This window comes from Sphaerodactylus townsendi, linkage group LG06 (genome assembly GCF_021028975.2).
Source record: "Sphaerodactylus townsendi isolate TG3544 linkage group LG06, MPM_Stown_v2.3, whole genome shotgun sequence".
NCBI lineage: Eukaryota > Metazoa > Chordata > Lepidosauria > Squamata > Sphaerodactylidae > Sphaerodactylus > Sphaerodactylus townsendi.
In genome coordinates, this window is record NC_059430.1 from 77,772,473 (window position 1) to 77,791,068 (window position 18,596).

An 18,596-nucleotide genomic window follows, 5' to 3' on the forward strand; every position below is an offset into this window, starting at 1 on the left:
CAACCTTTGCGGTGCAGGAAATTCACGGAGCAAAGCCATTGCCATAGGGCGGCTCTGGGACAGAAACATGGTAGGCATGCTGCAGCACCAGGGGCTGTGCAAAATTGTATCGAGGCATTCCCCATGCCAACAGAGGGGCAATTTTGGTGTGCAAAAACAGCCCTTGTGGACCCTATTTCTTGAGCTTTCCTGAGCACAGAATCTCTTAGAACAAAAAAATGTTCCCTGCTACCTGCTGTTCTATGTATAGAACTCAAATCAGGATGTGCCATAAACACAAAAAGCCCAGAAGAGTGCTTGGATAGTTTAGCATCTCAGAAAAGTGAATCAAGCCTCAAATTGAGAGTTGTATCGACATTCCTTAAAAAGGGAAAGTGTACATACATCTCAAAAAACTTTTAGCTGGTTAAATGAAACCAATATTTAATATCAGAATTCACTCTCCCCTGTTCGCAGCTTTCCTCCAGCTCCACTGGCTTATAATTCCTTCACTTTAGATCATAATAGCCCTTCTGGATCAGGACAGTGGTTCGTGCATTTTCTTTCATATGGTGGTCAGCCAGTAGCCCAGGAGGGTCAAGAAACAGGGCACAGAAGCTTTGTACTTGCTCAGAGGCAGACTTTATCAGTGTCTTTGAGAACTCTGGCAATGTAGGAGGCTGGAGTTTAAGTTGAAGTGGTAGCACAATGAAAAAGAGCCTGCTTAACATTCACACAAGCAAGCAACAAACATGTAAGAACATATAGACTCAGAGTAGGTTTATGATAGGATAGTGGTTAAAGCTTTGGTTGAGGAGCAGTGAGGATAAGATGAAGAGAAAAGTTGAAGCTGCTTTGGGTCTCCAGAGGGGGAAAGCAGTGTATTAATGAAGTAAATAAAATGGAATAGAATAAATCCATGAATGCTGTCCTGAGCTCCATTGAAGAAGGGTGGGATAAAAATTCACCAGCATTTTACAGTTAATTCTTTCTGCATTTTACAAACCATTTTTCTCCTAAAACATCCTTTTGACTCTGTGGTTTGTTACTTGTTATTTATGTGTTAGATTTTATTCCATGTTTTGTTGGTGAGTCAGACAAACCACTAAAGCCCAGTTTACTGATGTATAAAAAAAAAGCAGCATTGTAAAGTCTATGAAGACCTGTTAAAGAAAAAAAAAGCCTATAAAATTATCCACCCTACTTTTCTCTTGTTCTTTGTTTCATAGAGAGAGATTTACAAGGGAGGCTTTTAAGTCTCCTGTTGGCCATAAATTTGCAAGTAATGTCAGTGATCATTCAAGGGTCAAACAAAATGTGACTTCAGAGACTCATGATAAGGATGTCTCACTATTGCTTTTTTCAGAGTTGAATGCAGCCACAGCCCAGATTGGAAGAAGTGGTATTGAGAAGTGTTAGAGTGTTAGAACTCAAGCCAGAAAGGGCAGACTATACCATATTAGAGAAGATGTCTGGTCACAGGCTGCCCATACGGGGCATATAGATACGTAATGAACAGGAGAAACCACAGATAGGTCAGCAATGGTTATTTGCTTTTCCATAGAGAAGGATCCAAAAGTAGGCGAAGAAAGAAGCAAGACATAGTTGCACACTCCCCAGTGAAGCAGAGTATATATCCACTTGTGAAGGTTGTTCAGAAATAAAATGGTTATACCCACTATTGTGAGGTCTAAGAACAGAAGAAACAAATCCCATACAGATCATGAAAGTTGTATCAAGAAAGCTTTTCAAGAAAGGAAATATGAATTCCTACACCAAAGACACCAATGTAAAATATCACCATGAGAGAAAACTACAAGTGGATAAGTTCACTGAGATAACTGACTGACCAACTCTCAGAAGAAATTATTGCAGAGCCTTAATTAAGCCATTTTACAGAGTTTTCAGCACCTGTGAGGAAAGCTGAATCTTGTGTCCTAGCAAATGATACATGTAGAAGGAGGTATATGAAGGAGTAGGCAATGTAATATACCTGAATACTAGCTCCCACCAAGAATTTAGAGGGGCAGAAAAGTCAGGACTCCCTATATCCTTCTTTATGTGTTCTCTGTTGCTGCCTTTTGATACCTACCATTGTGCTCAAATCAGGGAACTTCCTTTCAGCTGACCCTCCTCATTTATTCTTTTCCTTTACTTTGTAACCTTCTTGAGGAGCAAGATGTTCTCTTTCTAATATTTCTTCATCCTGCCTAGCCTAACTAGCTAGAATACTACTAGAATATTATTTCTACTTTTTCCTACCCTGTGTGGAGTGCCTTTACAATAATGGATGTCTATTTCCTTTCTAAGATAAGGAAGGTGCCATGGTATGGCCTGATCTCATCAGATCTCAGAAGCTGATACTTGGAAGGGAGACCACCAAAGAAGACTCTGCAGAGTAAGGCAATGGCAAAACCAGCTCTGCTTCTCACTTGCCTTAAAAGCTGCTTGCTGGGATCCCCATAAGTTAACTGTGACTTGACACACTTTACACATACATTTCCTTCCTAAAGTAATAAGCCCCATGTAAACTTTATTCCTAAACAGGATTACAGTTCTGTTGCACAAAAGTTCTAACTGATACTAATGAGTGCCTAGTTTGGCAGGGAGCAGCTAGCAACAAAAGTTGTTTAGGGTCAAGGAGAATTTCTGGTTTTAAAAAGTTAGCACAGTACTAATGGAGACCACCATATATTGAATGGCAAGACTCAAAGGTATATTTAGTCACCTCTGTCCAGATTACTGGGGGCGGGGGGATGGTGGTATGAATGCAGGACAGCATCCACACAGCACTTGATATTGTGCCAGTGTTGTGCAATAGCATCAATTAGTGATTCTGTTGTCTTGTCTGTGAAGGAAAATCCAGTTACAAACAATTGCTGTGTTCAGCAGGATTTCATATGTAACTGTGGTGACATGTCCTTTTGTACTGGAGTTCTTGAAAGCAATTGGGATAATTCATTTATAAAAGAAGTTCACATTTGGTAAGAAGATGGAGAAGAATGATCTGTTTCTGATATAATTGGCCAGAACCATGAAATGTAGTATAATCGAGCAGAAAAGTTTATGAAGACTTCAAGCAGCAACAGGAAAGCCATGGAGCCCACCATCATCTTTATCAGTGTTGTTTAATTTTGCTGGGCTTGTGCAATTCTTTAATTTTTTACAAAATCCAATCTACAACACAGTTTACTGCTTGTCTCCTTTAGCTTCCCTTCAACTTTAATTTACTGCAATCCTGTATTATGAGTGGTGTAAATGATACCAACTGAGTGGGCTGGAAGAATTATGCAAATAATAAATTACATTTATTACTCTCAATAACTCTGTAAAATATTACCTGAATCTCAACTGACTTGATTTAGATTTATAATGCAAATCTTAAATAGATTTTAAGGTCATTGACCTCAGGGGAGTTGGAAATGTACAGCTCTGTTTAGGATTGTGCTGTTTTTTGGGCAGAGGTTTGACTGGTGATTCTTTTTTTAATGCACCCAGATATTTTGACTTAAAGGACTTATGGAGAAAATAGGGAGCTGTCTACATCATCGTGTGTTTCTTTTGAATGCAGCAGAGCTTCAAAACCAATTAATCATCAGTATCATTTTTCCTGTTACCCCTTCATACTCAGCTGCCTTTCAAGATTATTGATGCTTTACTGATTTGCAGGCATCTCTCTTAGTTTGGTGGTAACTATAAGACAAGGTTCGATACCATTATACAAACTATTTCAGGAGAACATTTATTTTCCAGTTGAAATTATTTTCTTTGCTTCCTATGAGTTTCCTTCAGCCACCTCCTTAGTTTTTGCTTTGCTAGGAGTTTCCCCATCAGCAGGAATGTTTGAGCCGCCGCCGTTGTTTGTGTATAAACTTTTGTTAAAACAAGGATCCCAAGAAAAAATGACCTTTATACAGACACCTATTAAGGCACTAAAAGGCTCAGCTACATTCATCTCTGTTGTGTATACGAAATGCTTGGGACAATGGCAGGATCAGCAGCTGCAAGGGCCTTGAATTGAATTATTTAACAATGGCAACGTTTTCCAAGCCAAAAGGATATTTTATGGAAGGGGGGTACTCAAATAACCCAGAAGAAAGAAAATAATAAATGGGGTAAAAAACCTGCTAGCCAACTTTGCAACAGTTAACATAAGGTTAGCATCTGAAGCTAGCTCTTCCCATTCTTTTCCACAACTGCAGCATTCAGCGTTGTTTTTCCCTCAAATAATCCCAGATGGCAGGCCAAAAAAATTCAATTCTTTTTTTAAAGCCTCCTTTGCCATTATTATGCAATTGAGAACTCCAAAAGCAAGTTGCCATTCTCATGGCAGTACTTGCATTGGCTATTCTTCCTTTAAAATCCCCTTTAAACAGCTATATTGTCAACTCATTGGCCCCATTTAAGGCTTCAAAAAAAGCTCAGATTAATTCGATCAAAGGAACAGCCCAGGACAAAATGCACTTTTCAGACTGCATCAGAGTAGGTTCCCTTTACAGACTTCTGCATAGCAAGCGGAGGGATAAGGCATCTACCCATCCCCCAAATATGATTCTTACCAGATAGTTTTAAAATGGATTCTATCCAAACTGGGTTATTCTGCCCAAATATTTGGGCAGAGGTTTGACTGGTGATTCTTTTTTAATGCATCCCAGATATACTGGCTTGATTTGGTGATCTGCTGCCTTTCCCCAAATGGGTTCTACCTAATCAGGCACTTGGCACATCTGAGGTGAGGTAGATCAGACACAGGATTAAATTACAGGAAATTTTGTACAGAACTCACACCAAAAACAAGAGGGGAGGGGTAACATGCAGGGATCAAGTTTGCAGTGTAACCTGCCTCAATGCAAAAATTCAGTACTTAGAGGAAGACATAAAATAAGTCTATGTGCTCTCCACTCCGCTGGCTTTTTAATTGTGTTTATAGAGCACACTTATGAACACTTTCAGGAGTGTTGGTAGAGCACTAGCAATAAGCAGTGCAATTACCAACAACACTTTCCTGGAAGGAAGCCCATTAAATAGATTTGATAGTATCTTGAATAAACCTGCTTAATAGTGCCGTTTGAGTCTCATAATCCTTAGGTGTTCTCCAGAGGTCAAATTCACAGGTTACAAAGTCCTTGTGTGCCATTAGCAGTTGTGTGCTTGGAACATACCGTATATACCGTATATACTCGACCCACATATAAGTCGAGGCACCTAATTTTACCACAAAAAACTGGGAAAACTTATTGACTCGCGTATAAGTCGAGGGTGGGAAATGCAGCAGCTGCTGGTAAATTTCAAAAATAAAAATAGATGCCAATAAAATTACATCAATTGAGGCATCAGTAGGTTAAATGTTTTTGAATATTTATTTCAAAGAAAAACAGTAAACTGTCTCTGTAAGTGGAAAAGAGGGTCAACAAGAACAATATGGTATCAACAATAACTTTAAAAGTACAAAAACCATAGCTCAACCAGCAACCAAGCTAAAACACAAGAGTTTAAATCCTTCAAAACTGGATTCCTCATCATCATCTGTATGTCCAAATGTAACCCAACTTAGATTTTAAGAAGGATATTATCAGAAATGGAAAATCTACTATTAGCTTCCATTGTAAACAATGGGGGATGGGGCATCCACTTTGGGGGTCAATAACTTTGGGATCCCCTGATCTAGTCCCAACTTCACCAAACCTGGCTGGTCTCATAAAGAGACTCTCCTGATGAGACCAGCCAGGTTTTAGTGAAGTTTTGTAGGTTCCAGAGAGGTCCAAAGTTATGGACCCTGCAAAAGGGTAACCCACATCAATCATTAATAGCTCCCATTGAGAAAACAATGGGGAATAGGTGCACCTCCTTTGGGGGTCCATAACTTTGGACTCCCTAAACCAAACTTTACCAAACGTGGCTGGTATCATCAGGAGAGTCTTCTGAGGGTCTCCTGAAAGTTTGGTGCCGCTAGCATAAAAACTGTGCCCCCTGCTGGCCGGCAAAGTAAAAACACAAAACATTTTTAAGGCCCCCATATAAGTCGAGGGGAGCTTTTTCAGCATTAAAAATGTGATGAAAAATTCGACTTATACATGAGTATATATGGTAGTTCTGCTTTTGGAACACAAGAGGACCCAATTCAGACTGTGGCTATGATATGTAGGAAGAAGGAGCTTAAGCCTTCCCCCTGCCCCAACCTAAAACAGCCCCAGAAAACCCAGTTAGCCTGCATCCCATCAATATATGTATGTTGCCCCATGTAGGGAAAAATGTCCAGAATCCTGATCTGAATTGATCCATATATTTGGGGATTCAGTCCTGAGCACAGACTGCCCATCAGGTCAGCAACAGCAGGAGAGACATATAGGAAACACAAGGACTTTGTGAGCTGACCCTGAATATTATCCCATGATGAATAACAATACATAGGTTCATTGAGTTTAGGGCCTAAAGGTATTGACAAGGATGTCTTCCAAGAAAGGTTGCCAACCTCAGACTACAGAGATCAGTTTCCCTGGAGAAAATGAATGCTATGGCATCATGCACTGCTAAGATCCCTCCCCAGGTTCCACCTCCTAATCTTCAGGAATTTCCCAACCAGGAGTTGGCAATCCTGCTTTTGAAAGGAACAAGTTTTCTAGCTGTGGGCAAGTGGTTCCTCCATCCACTTTTGTTCTTATGCAGACAAATCTGCAACTTCCAGATGCAAGATGGCTCCTTTCATTCCCTGCTACCCCCTCCCCAATTTAGGCAGCCTGCTCACTGTGTATCAAAATAATATAACATCCATATTGAATTAAGGATAGGAAACTGGAGGCTCAGCAGCTCAGTCTGTCCCCTAGAGCAGTTGTCCCCAACATGGTGCCCACCAATGTGTTTCCTGGTACCCATTTGCTTCTGCCCCAAAGCAAAGAATCGATCCTGGCTCTTCTTCACTTTGTTGGAGCAGGAAGATCCCAAGAGACCCCTGAATTCATAGCTTCCCCATCCCTGCATTATACCGGTAGGAGGGTGTTTGTACTGGAACCTCAAAACCTTTTGTAATGGCAGCCATTTTGTAGTGGTGCTCATTACCCTTTCTGAAGTTTGAGGAGCTTTCCTGTGAGGCTTTTGTCCCAAATAAGGCTAGAAACAAGCAATGAGACCAGCAGGTGGGTTTTCACCAGAGCCCTTTTTTGTGTTCATGCACATCAGTTGCTCTCATCCTTGTACAAAACAGAGCAGAGGAGATGATACACCAGCAGCTGAAGCTTTTCAAGAAAGGGTTCTGCTGAAGCCTCTTCAGTTGCTCAAGCAGCACTTCGAGGTCCCGCTTCGCACATTGTGCCATTGGGCACCTCCTGCGCCTCGCGGGCAGGAATCTCTGCCCTCGGTGCAAGGGGTGAGTCGGTTCAGCGACAGAAGCGTGCGAACGGCCCCCGCACAGGGACTCTAACCCATCCCTCTCCCACTCACCTCGTCGCCGTCATCGCCCTGCTGGCCTCCGTAGACCCGCCCACGCTGCCCTCCGACCTCCAGGGGTTTTTGCTGTCCCCAGGGCATCATTAATGGCCTGTGCGGAAAGGGCCTGAGAGACTGTAGCCTTTTCCGTACATGCCATTCATGACATTTTCCTCCATGATGTTCCACCTTATTTTTCCCCCTTTGGTTTTGGCGACATTTCTGAAACACTTTTTCTCTGTTGTATCTGAAACTGCTTTTACAGCAATTTTTTTTCACAGAAACATTTCTGAGCTAGCTTCCCTCACAATTCAATAATCTGAAACTATTTATTTTTCCTGCCAAAACCATAGGCCGTTTTCCACATCCCCTGTGCAGTCGCCAAACCTCAATTTTGGCACTTGCTCTGCCATTTTTTTGGTCCCTCACCACACAACTTCACCCCTCTCCTCTTAAATTTATTATTTATGGAGTTTTTCTCCCTCCGCCCCCCGCCCCCATTTTTGAACGAATCAATGAATGAATCAGCAATGCTGCGAAGCATCACTACATTGTAGGCATGGGTGGGGGACTAGCAGCCCGGAAACAATGTTTTGAGGAGGGGAGCACAGACAAACTATCATAAACATTGGATTGAAAATGTCTTTACCAGACTGTAAGTGGTGTGTGCATAAAAGACCAGTGTGAACCTTCTGACTGTGTTTCAGTTGGTGTAAGAGAGAATCAGTGAGAGTTGCCAGCAGGGCCAATCTGAGAGCAAATAAGGAGGGCCATTTGTCTTGGATTCCAAGTTCAAAGGGGATCTTCACTTTATGTGCCACACTTTTTTGTTCCTTAAATTGTGTTGGTGGTTAATTTTTTAAATATTTTGTTACGGGTAGGGCATCAAAAGCAGGAAGTGGCTCAGGCCTCCCTGGACCTCTGCGAAGCCCCAGTTTCCAGTTAAAAACAGCACCAATAAAATACTAATTGCAAACCAGGACAAAATACTGTGTTTTCCCAAAAATAAGACAGCGTCTTATATTAATTTTTGCTTCAAAAGATGCGTTAGGGCTTATTTTCAGGGGATGTCTTATTTTTTCCCATGATTTTGCACCCCCCACGTGACCAGATCAGCTATGCCGGGGAATCTGTAACTAGGGCTTATTTTTGGAGTAGGGCTTATATTTCAAGCATTCTTCAAAAATCCCGAAAAATCATGCTAGGGCTTATTTTCGGGGTAGGTCTTATTTTCAGGGAAACAGTACAGTTGTAATTGCTTGGATATAGAATTGCATCGTACTGCCATCTAGTGGTATTTGCTGCATGCTGCACTCAGGAGAGATGTTCAAGAGAGAACAAGTTGCCAACAAGCTTGAATGTGTGATGGTCCAGAACAGGGATCCCAACCTTCTGAAAACTATAAAAAAGCTCATTTGGAATTCTGACACAACATGGTGGGTGCAGCAACAAAATGGCTGCCACAAAATGGCTGCTTCAGGAGATGTAGATTATCAAAAAATGATTTCTACAACTTAAGTAACACAGTACAGATTCGTGTGCTGTGGTGCAGCTGCTGCCAAGGCAACATTTTAAAAAATCTATACAGTCAGAAGCCTTGCTGGACAAATGTCCTATCTGACCCATCCCACATTGTAAAAACACCAGAAACTGTGTTGGTAGGCACTATTATGCCTAAAAGTATAATGTTGGTGACCCCTGGTCCAGAAAATGGGAAATATGTAATGAAGTCTGCAGACTGATGTTCGTGTGTGACTTAATTAATAATGCATGTCCCATTAATATTCTTTCCACTTTTTAAAATCAAAATGTGTTATTTACATGGATAGGCTTGTCAGCAAAGCTTGTTTTCTCAACTGTAAAAAGCAGAGAGAATGAGATTTATTTGTGATGCCATGTGTAACACAACACAGAAAACCCTGCAAGGCATTTAAAATGGAGTTTAGTTTTTTATTGCAGTTTCTAAATGCAAAAGCTAGAGTAGCTTGCCATCCATAAACAAAATTCAGTGTCCCCTATGGCGGTCATCCACTTTGTGAAATCCAAAAACAGATAGCAAAATTAAAACTTTTACTACATAAATATGACTTATTAATGTAAACTCTCCAGTTGTAGTTTATTTATGCCCAGAGATAAAGGTATCTGTATGCAACAGGTTCAGTATTAGATATAACAAGTGGGGACCCATGATACTTGAGGGGGATCCCTCCTATCTTCCCACCCTCTCCACTGCCAATGTTGCTCCTGGCTGCCACCACCACCACCCCATCATTGCCTTTGGGCCAAGCACGATGCCCAGGCTCAGGTGCTCGGCCTGCTACAACTTCTTTCCTGCAATCAATGCTGCTGTCCTTGGTGCCACTGCAGCTCCCGTCCACCCCGCAACCAACGGTGACACTGGTGATAGGCCTGAAGCACTTTCTAAACTTGCTGCCAAGTCTGCTGTATCTTCTCCCTCCCATTATCAGGTCCATCCCTGTGGCCTCCACAGCTCCTAGTCACACACCCACCTTCACAAGCAGCACTAATGACTCAATGCACCTCTCAGCTTTATTGATAGGCCCTCCAAGCCTTTCCCACCATCACTGCTGCAGTCACTAGGGCCACCATGGTTCTTGGCTATCCTTCCCATCATTACAGCCCCACCTAGCCCAGCTCTCCTCTTGGTCTTTGTGGGCAGACCACTGCAATTTTTCCTCCCCCATTGCAGCAGCTGTTGCCAGGGCTGCAGCAGCTCTCAGCCACCCCAGCCACATTTCACTATTACAGAGGTCTGCAAACTGTGGCTCTCCAGATGTTCATGGACTACAATTCCCGTCAGCCCCTGCCACCATGGCCAATTGGCCATGCTGGCAGGGGCTGATGGGAATTGTAGTCCATGAACATCTGGAGAGCCGCAGGTTGCAGACCCCTGCACTATTAGAATATACAAGTGAGGACCCCCAAGAAACTTGCAGAGAGGGGACATCTATTCCCCCTTTTGCATCCTTCCTTCCTTCTCCTCTCTTCTCTAACAGTTTGCCCCATCTTTCTTACCCCCTTTCCTTCTGTCAGTCTTTCCCACCTCTCTTTTCCCCTCCCAATCTCTGACAATCTCCTCTTTCTCCCCTCCCTTTATTTCTCAATCTACCTCATCTTCTTTTTGCTCCCAACCTTTCTCCATCAGTCTTCCCCTTCCCTTCTCTGTCAATTATCCTCCTCTATTTTTCCTGTCTTGTCGGTATTCCTCCTATCTCTCTTCCCCTTCCTAACTAGCTATGGCAGTTGTGGTATCAAAAAGTGGCTCTAGGTCTAGAAAAGCATTCCTGTTGCCAAGCCAGGCTCCAGGGACAGCTGCAGTAGTATCACCATCTGGGAGCTGCCACAGGCCCAGAGAGGCTGCCAGATGCTGCTTCTGAAACAGCTGGGCCCAGAGAAGCTCCTGGGAGTCAACCCCACCATCACTGTTGCAGTGTATTATTTTAAGATGTCAGATTTTTCTGCAACTAGGGAGGTCCCCCATATTTGAAGAAAAATCTGTTTAGAGTCAGTGTGCCCCTTGATCCACAGATTTAGATATTTGCAGATCGAGGCCAAATAGATATAAGAAGAGCCTTTGCTGGATCAGACTAGTGTTCTATCTAGTCCATTATACTCTTTCACACAGTGGTCAATCAAATCCACTGGAGGGCCAAAACAGGCATTTAGTCTGAGGCCTTCCCTGGTGTTTATTCCTGCCATTGGGATTCCGAGGTTGACTGCCTCTGAATGTGGAGTCTTCCCATAGTCACCATGGCTAGTAGCCTTGATAGATCTCTCCTCCCCTTTTAAAGCTATATGTGCCTGTGACCATTACTATATCCTCTCACAGCAAATTCCATATTTTAGTTATTCTCTTGATAAGTTCTTTTGCCTGAATCTACTGCCCATTAACTTAATTGAATGCCCTTAGTTCTAGTATTTTGGAAAGGGGAGAAAAAGTTATCTTTGTCAACTTTCTCCACCCTCTGCATAATTTTATAGACCTCTGTTATATCCTTCTCTAAGATGTCTCTTAACTGGGAAGTCCCAGACTCTTTAGCCTTTCTTCATAGGGAAGGTGTTCCAACCCCTCAATTATCATGGTTGCCCTCTTCTGTACTTCTTCCAGCTCTGCAATGTCATTTTTGAGATGCAGTAATCAGAACTGTACATTGTATTGCAAATGAAGCCATGCCATAGACCATCGTTGATTATTTATTTATTTATCTGTTTGTTTGTTTGTTTATGGTCTTATAGGTGACCCTTCCCCAATGGACTTGGCTTACAACATTTCTATAATATTTGATGAAATGATTTAAAACATAACCAATATAAATACTTCTTAAAACAATATAAATACATTTAAAAAATTAAGATAATTTCAAAATATTAAAAACATTAAAAACATTCTGAGCATATCGAAATTAATATGTGCTTAATCTATTTATGAATTTTATAAGTCATTGGTTGCAGGAGCTATGTGACCAGCCCTGTTTTAGATGGGGTTCATTACATTTTTTCCGTGCCATTGTCCAGCCCATGAATGTTTTGTAAAAGAGAGAGAGGCACGGTGGGGGTGGGGGGCGGGGTGTCTGTATGTTGTATAATAAGAATGCAATATGGGATGTGTTGTAGACTTCATTAGAATTAAGTGGTGCTGAGTGTAAATTTTGCACATTGTTTTGTGGTTTGTGGTAGAAGGTATCAATGTGGCTTTTGGTTTGGAAATGCTACCTTCAATTTCAATCACTTGTTCAGTGATTCCAGTACTTTTCCAGAGACTCTGATATTACTGGTGGAGAGATCTTTAATTTGTGTTTAAGGTGTACAAAAGAGGGAAAGACACTGTATTCAAAATTTTTGAATAGCTCATAGCCACTTTTATTTTCTTTTAGTATAACAGCTGCACAATTCAAAGGCAGATGTGTTCAGTTGTAATCCACTAGATGGCAATGTAGGAGCACAAATAAAATTATTTCCAGACTCTCCCCCAAAGTACATAGACTGTTTTGTTTTTGGCCTGCTTATTGTTTCATTCAGCACTTTTCAGTGAGCTCCTAATTGCCTCCAGCCAAATCACCTTTTAAAAATTGAGGCATGCCAGGGCACCCATCTCAACATATCTCAAGCTGTTCAATTATATGCAGAGTTATATCAGCTTGAGCCAATTCATATCAGTGGCATAAATCTGTTTAGGATTGTTGTGATAGTTTATATAAAGGGTTATAACAAGGGCGAAGCAAGTAAAGCTCCTGCTTCAGGCACATAAAGCTGAGGGGCTCAGAAGTATTTATAAAGTATGCATGTCTTTACTATCCCAAGCTGCTGTGCCACTCAGAAAAGGGACCTTTCTGTAAATTCAGATTGAATCATCAGTGAAAGGTGATGATTCCACTCCAAGATTTGTCAGTACAGGTGCAGAACACTGAGTTCAATCACAGAGGCCATAATTCTACCCTTCAACCTGTCATTCCAGTCCCAAAACACTTCTACAACTCCAAGGGACCATCATTCTACTCTGGGACACGTCATTGTAGTTGTAGAACATAGCATTAGAAATAAACCTTTGAGGCTAGCTTTTAAAAATTCATCAGTCAGCATTTATCTAGGCACACTGTGCAATCTTGACCAAGTTACCAAAAGAGGTTTACCTCCTAACTATCTCTAAGAAGAGTTCAGATGGAGCTTTCACCAGTTTTAATCACTTGTTCCTTTTTCTTCTTTCACCTGCTGCTCTGCCACAATGCATCATAGTTGTTGACGCCAGCAATGTCAGCTAATTACACTAGACGCAAAGCTGGGCTTTTCTTGCCAGATGGCACTATCCTTGTGCCCCCACTGTGATCTTTGTGTTGCCCCTGAAGACATAAGCTCAGTAACATGTAGAGCTCATCAAGCAATTAAAGGCTGGGTCCAGACTAAATTGGCAATTTCCACTTATTTCCCCTTTCTGAGGCAAGGCCCCTCATGAAGTTGTCCTTCAAGTTCCCCTATTCCTCAGGAGCAGCATTAGTGAAAAAAGGGGAGGCAGAAAAGTTCTGTTCCACTGATGAAAAAAGTATTCTGGATACAGCCCAAATAACATAAAAGCTATAAGGTACCAAACATAGTACCCAGATCAGGTAGTAGGTGATGTGAACGATTTCTTCCTGTGATCCTAAAGACGTACAGCCAGTCTGAGCAGGCAGTACCAACCTTGATAGACCAGTGTTTGGACTGAGAATGAGGCAACTTCATTATGAATGATGAGATAACCTTAAATCTAAATGTATTCTTAGAGCCAACATAGAGGTTAAGAGCAATGGACTCAAATCTGAAGAACTGGGTTTGATTCCCCACTCTTCCACGTGAGCAGCAGACTCTTATCTGGTGAACTGGACTTGTTTCTCTGTTCCTCCACATGAAGCCTGTTGGGTGACCTTAGGCTAGTCACAATTATCTCCAAACTCTCTCAGCCCCACCTACCTCATAAGGAGTCTGTTGTGGGGAGAGGAGGGGAAGGAGTTTGTAAGCTGCTTTGAGACTCCTTATTGGAAAGAAAGGCCAGGTTTGAGACTCCTTATTGGAAAGAAAGACTACAATCCAGACTCTTCTTTTTCTTCTTTGTAGTAGTATAGAGCTGAGGACATTTATACAAGCATATATTATACACCATCTGGAATCACGCACACTCTTGCAATATAAAGTAAAGCAAAGCACACCCTGGCAAAAATATAATAGCTGTGGTTCCAGAGTAATAAAAGCTTTTTGAAAGTGGATCTACACAGAATTTATCAGGGGCCAATGTGTGCCAGTGTCTTAAAGCCAAGAGAATTTATTGTCTTAAGCTATGCCAACACTGAACTAAGAAATTGGAAAACGAACCAATCAGGTCTGGACTGAAGTCAGAAGAGCAGCCAAACACAAGAAGACTGGGAGCCGGTAAGATCTGGCCTAGTAGCTGTAGGCCACAAAGCAAATTTTCCCACAGAAATGCTGGCTGACAGCGGATGTCTTAACCACAACCTGAATTTTAGTGCTAATAAGTAAACCTGCCTTGCAAAATAGTAGCCTGTTCTGAACAGCAGGACAGAGGAATAAAGGAGTATTAAAATGCTAAACTGACTGTGTGGACAGAGCCTACAAATATCTACCTTCCCACTTTCCAGAAAGGCTGATATGTTAGTTGCAGCAAAAACGTCCCCTAAATAGTTTTTGTAAGTTTATTTTATTGGCTAAACAAAGTGAACTCTCTGTCAGCAACTAAGCATACACAGATGCACACACAGAGGAAAACATTGTGCTATACAGTTCCGAAGGTATTTTATGTAATGGAAATAGGGTTATAGTAGAATAGAATTGTTCAAGAAGGGGCTTTTATACATAGAAAAGGGTTGTAGTTTGTTGCATTTATTATATGTAGTACTTGTTTTTATTACATTTGTCCTAAAACTCATTGTTTGTGGTATATCTTATACTGTTTCTATTGCTTTGTTTTCTAGATGTAATCCACCTGGAGGTAATCCACCTGGATTCTCAGCAAGAAAGGTGGGTATAAACATTATTATTTTGCATTGAGACATTCTTGTCAGATGACTGTTGAAGGATGAGCAGATGAATGAGCTCCTGGTAGCATGGCTAAAATTATTTGATCTCACAATTGTGTGAGACCAGAAATATTATTGTCTAAGGTTCAGGTGGCCATCTTGCCTACTTTGGCATGCAGTCCCCCAGCCTCCGCCTTGATACTGCCCTTGAAATGCTAGTGGGAAGAAATGCAGGAGAGTGAAACAGCATCCTACAGCATCACTTCTAAACAAATAACTTGAACTGATGTCACCATATTGTGGGATGCTCTAGGATTCCTCTGAAATACAGGAGCATCTCACAATGTGAAATATTACATCTGGTTATATAGCTGGAAGTGACATTGAAGAATCCAAAGCTGACTTTTTATTTATTTATTTATTTATTTATTATTATTATTATTTAGTTTTATATACCGCCCTACCCCCAGAGGGCTCTGGGTAGTGCACAACATAAATTCATCACAAAATACAACCAAAATAAGTGGAGCGAGTGACTAAATACAAATACCCATATATACTCATGTATAAGTTGACCCGCATATAAGTCGAGGCACCTAATTTTACCACAAAATTTTTTACCACAAAACACAAGCTTGACTCGTGTATAAGTCAAGGGTGGAAAATGCAGCAGCTACTGGTAAATTTCAAAAATAAAAATAGATACCAATAAAATTACATTAATTGAGGCATCAGTAGGTTAAATGTTTTTGAATATTTATTTCAAAGAAAAACAGTAAACTAGCTCTGTAAGTGGAAAAGGGGGTCAACAAGAATATGGTATCAACAATAACTTTAAAAGTACAAAAACCTTAGCTTTTTATAAGGAAGGGTTTTAAACAATGGATCTTACAGTAAAAACTAGAATGAACATGCCTGTTCACTGTGACTCAAAACTACCCTGCTTTTTAAAAGAATAGTTCATTATTTTTAGTGTACATATTTTTAAAATGGTGCATGGCAAGTGTCATTTTAGAAGGAACATTCACACAACCTGTCAGGGGAGGAATGTTTATGTTAGCAGTACCAACATTTCAGAGTATCTTTAGGAGACCCTCTTGATTATACCACCCAGGTTTGGTGAAGTTTGGTTCAGAGGGTCCAAAGTTATGGACCCTCAGAAGGATAGTCCCTCTACTATTAGCTTCCATTAGAAACAATGGGGAATGGGAGCACCCAATTTGGGGATCCATAACTTTGGACCCCCTGAACTAAACATCACCAAACCTGGCTGGTATCAGCAAGAGATTATCCTGATGATACCACCCAGGTTTAGTGAAGTTTGGTTCAAGGGGTCCAAAGTTAGGGACCCTCAAAATGTAGCCCCATCTACTATTAGCTCCCATTGGAAACAATGGTCGATAGGGACACCCCTTTTGGGGGTCCAAAGTTATGGACCCCCTGAACCAAACTTTACCAAACTTGGCTGGTATCATCAGGAGTGTCACCTGATGATAGCCTGAAATTTTGGTGCTGCTAGCCTAAAACCTGCGCACCCTGGTGGCCGACAAAGTAAAAACCCTAAAATATTTTTTAAAATACACCTCACTTGTGTATAAGTTGAGGGGGGGGGGCTTTTTCAGCACAAAAAATGTGCTGAGAAACTCGACTTATACACAAGTATATACGGTAAATAAATTACAGACAAATATAACACTGGCTCCAGTATACTAAAAACCAATTAAAAACAGCAGGTAATATAGTAAAAACTATGTCCTGCAGAAAACTCTTATTGAAACTCTCCTAGGGTATTGTTGTCCCTCCTGCCTTTCTGCTAGGATGGACTTTATGCAATTGATGATTTTTTGGAATGACAAGTCACATTCTGTTACTTTTCTGTTTTGGGTTGGTGATCAAATGTTTCCATATGTTGCCAAGAGGAATCGATGAGGTCTTCCCAGCAATATGCTTATGCTCATGGAAATAAGAAAGGGGCCATTTTAAGCCATGTTGACTAATAATCTCAGTTTTCCAAATATCTTCTGAACACATGCGTCAATAGATATGTATCTGTAAAATGAAAATGATGAAAACAAAGATGTCGATAGGAATATACCATTTGTTGTCAGACATACCTCTCTAAGTCCTAGGGGCACTTTTATAGACCATTAATGTTTGAATGCTCATCTTGCTAGGGGTAGAGTGTATATGACTGGGGAAGACAATGGCCTCCCCATAAACCACCCATAAATATACCCTGCCTAGTAAACATTGTGATGTGATTTCACTCTTTTAATGTTTGAGATGTTTCTTCCAGCAGGTGGAGTTTTCAGACTGGATATACATTGGGCCAGTCACACACACTCTTTTCTTCTGGGAAGTATTTGGAGGGGAGACCTCCAAGGAATACTAGAAGTGTGGTGCCGAGGCATCTTTTGCTTTGAAAACCCTATGCAGTTGCCCTAAGTCAGATGTGACAACAAAAAAACCCACCAGCCAGCCAGCTAAGAGCATCCATCCACATCAGGTAGGTAGGTTTTGCAAAATATGGACTAGTGCTTTAAGCTAGCCTAGTTAACTGCAGTCATGCCTAATGCTGGGCTATAGTTTCCCCATAATGTTTGCAAAAAACATGGTAGGAGACTTGCTTAAGAAGCTAACATTCTTTTGCACTGTTATTCGGTCCTGCAATTATTTTGAAGACTGTTTCTTCCTTACTTATCAGACTCCTGTGACTAACCCTGCATGGTTTCCTTGAGCCTGCTTCCATAAATCTAATCATGTGATGGTACCATACTCAACTGCAGAAATACAGGTTAGAAAATACAGAATGTGTTTAAAGATCTATAATTCTGGAAATTGATCCAAAGAGGTACCAAAACACCACAACAAAACATCTTCAAATTAAAATCTGAAAGGTGGTAAATGCCAATGAGAGCTCAAAAATGCTCCCATCAACAGAATACAACAGATTGTTAGAGATAATGTACAGGTGTTTTTTGTAGTGTGAATAATTACTCAGATGGTTGATATAAGTAAATGATTTCAATTTCTCAACCACTTGAACATAATTTCATTGGAAAAATTGTATGTGAAAGTTAATGAGGGAGAAGAAAGAGAAGGACTCCAGTTATGCGCGTGCGCGTGCGTGCGTGCGTGTGTGTGTGGGCACATACATGCATATGATGTGTGTGGTGTGAAATGAAGATTGCAAAGCAAAAAAACCAGACACCCTTTTGTAAGAAACTAATCTAATGCAGTTTCTTGAAAGTAAACAAACTTAATATGAGGCACAAGCAGTGGTTGGTCTTCTAAGCTTATGGTTTAAGTTGGTAACTAAGCCTGAATGCCTGTATTCTAACCACACCTTAAGGCTTGGAAGTCTCTTGCAATATTCTTTTGCTCATCTCCCTCATCGATGCTTATTAACCTGACTCCCTCCCTTTCTTTCTCAAAACAAACATTGCCTTTGTTGTTTTTCCATTACTATGCCAACATTTCCTAAGTCTCTTGCAAAAAATACTGTATATCTAAGCTACAGGCAGGGATTGATTAGATACAAATCTAAAGTTAACTCTGATTTGGGGGGGAGCACTACATATGTTCTAGAAAGGGATCATTAAGTATAATGAGTGGCATGTCTCTATCAAATGGGATCTGAAGCCCAGCTATGACTTTCTGAACGGCTGG

The 18,596-nt window shown here is 41.0% G+C and overlaps 1 long non-coding RNA gene across 4 annotated transcripts in view; it reads left to right on the forward strand.

The window, feature by feature from the left end:
* The window catches only part of LOC125434795, an 82,458-nt gene that overhangs the window by 23,840 nt on the left and 40,022 nt on the right, over positions 1-18,596 (forward strand). For 2 of the 4 annotated variants that reach the window (XR_007244828.1, XR_007244825.1), the window contains exons 2-3: positions 14,883-14,928; positions 17,224-17,433. This is a non-coding gene — a long non-coding RNA (uncharacterized LOC125434795). Of the gene's footprint in view, positions 1-14,882; positions 14,929-17,223; positions 17,438-18,596 lie in introns of all 4 variants that reach the window. The other 2 variants (XR_007244826.1, XR_007244827.1) reach the window with 2 other exon arrangements.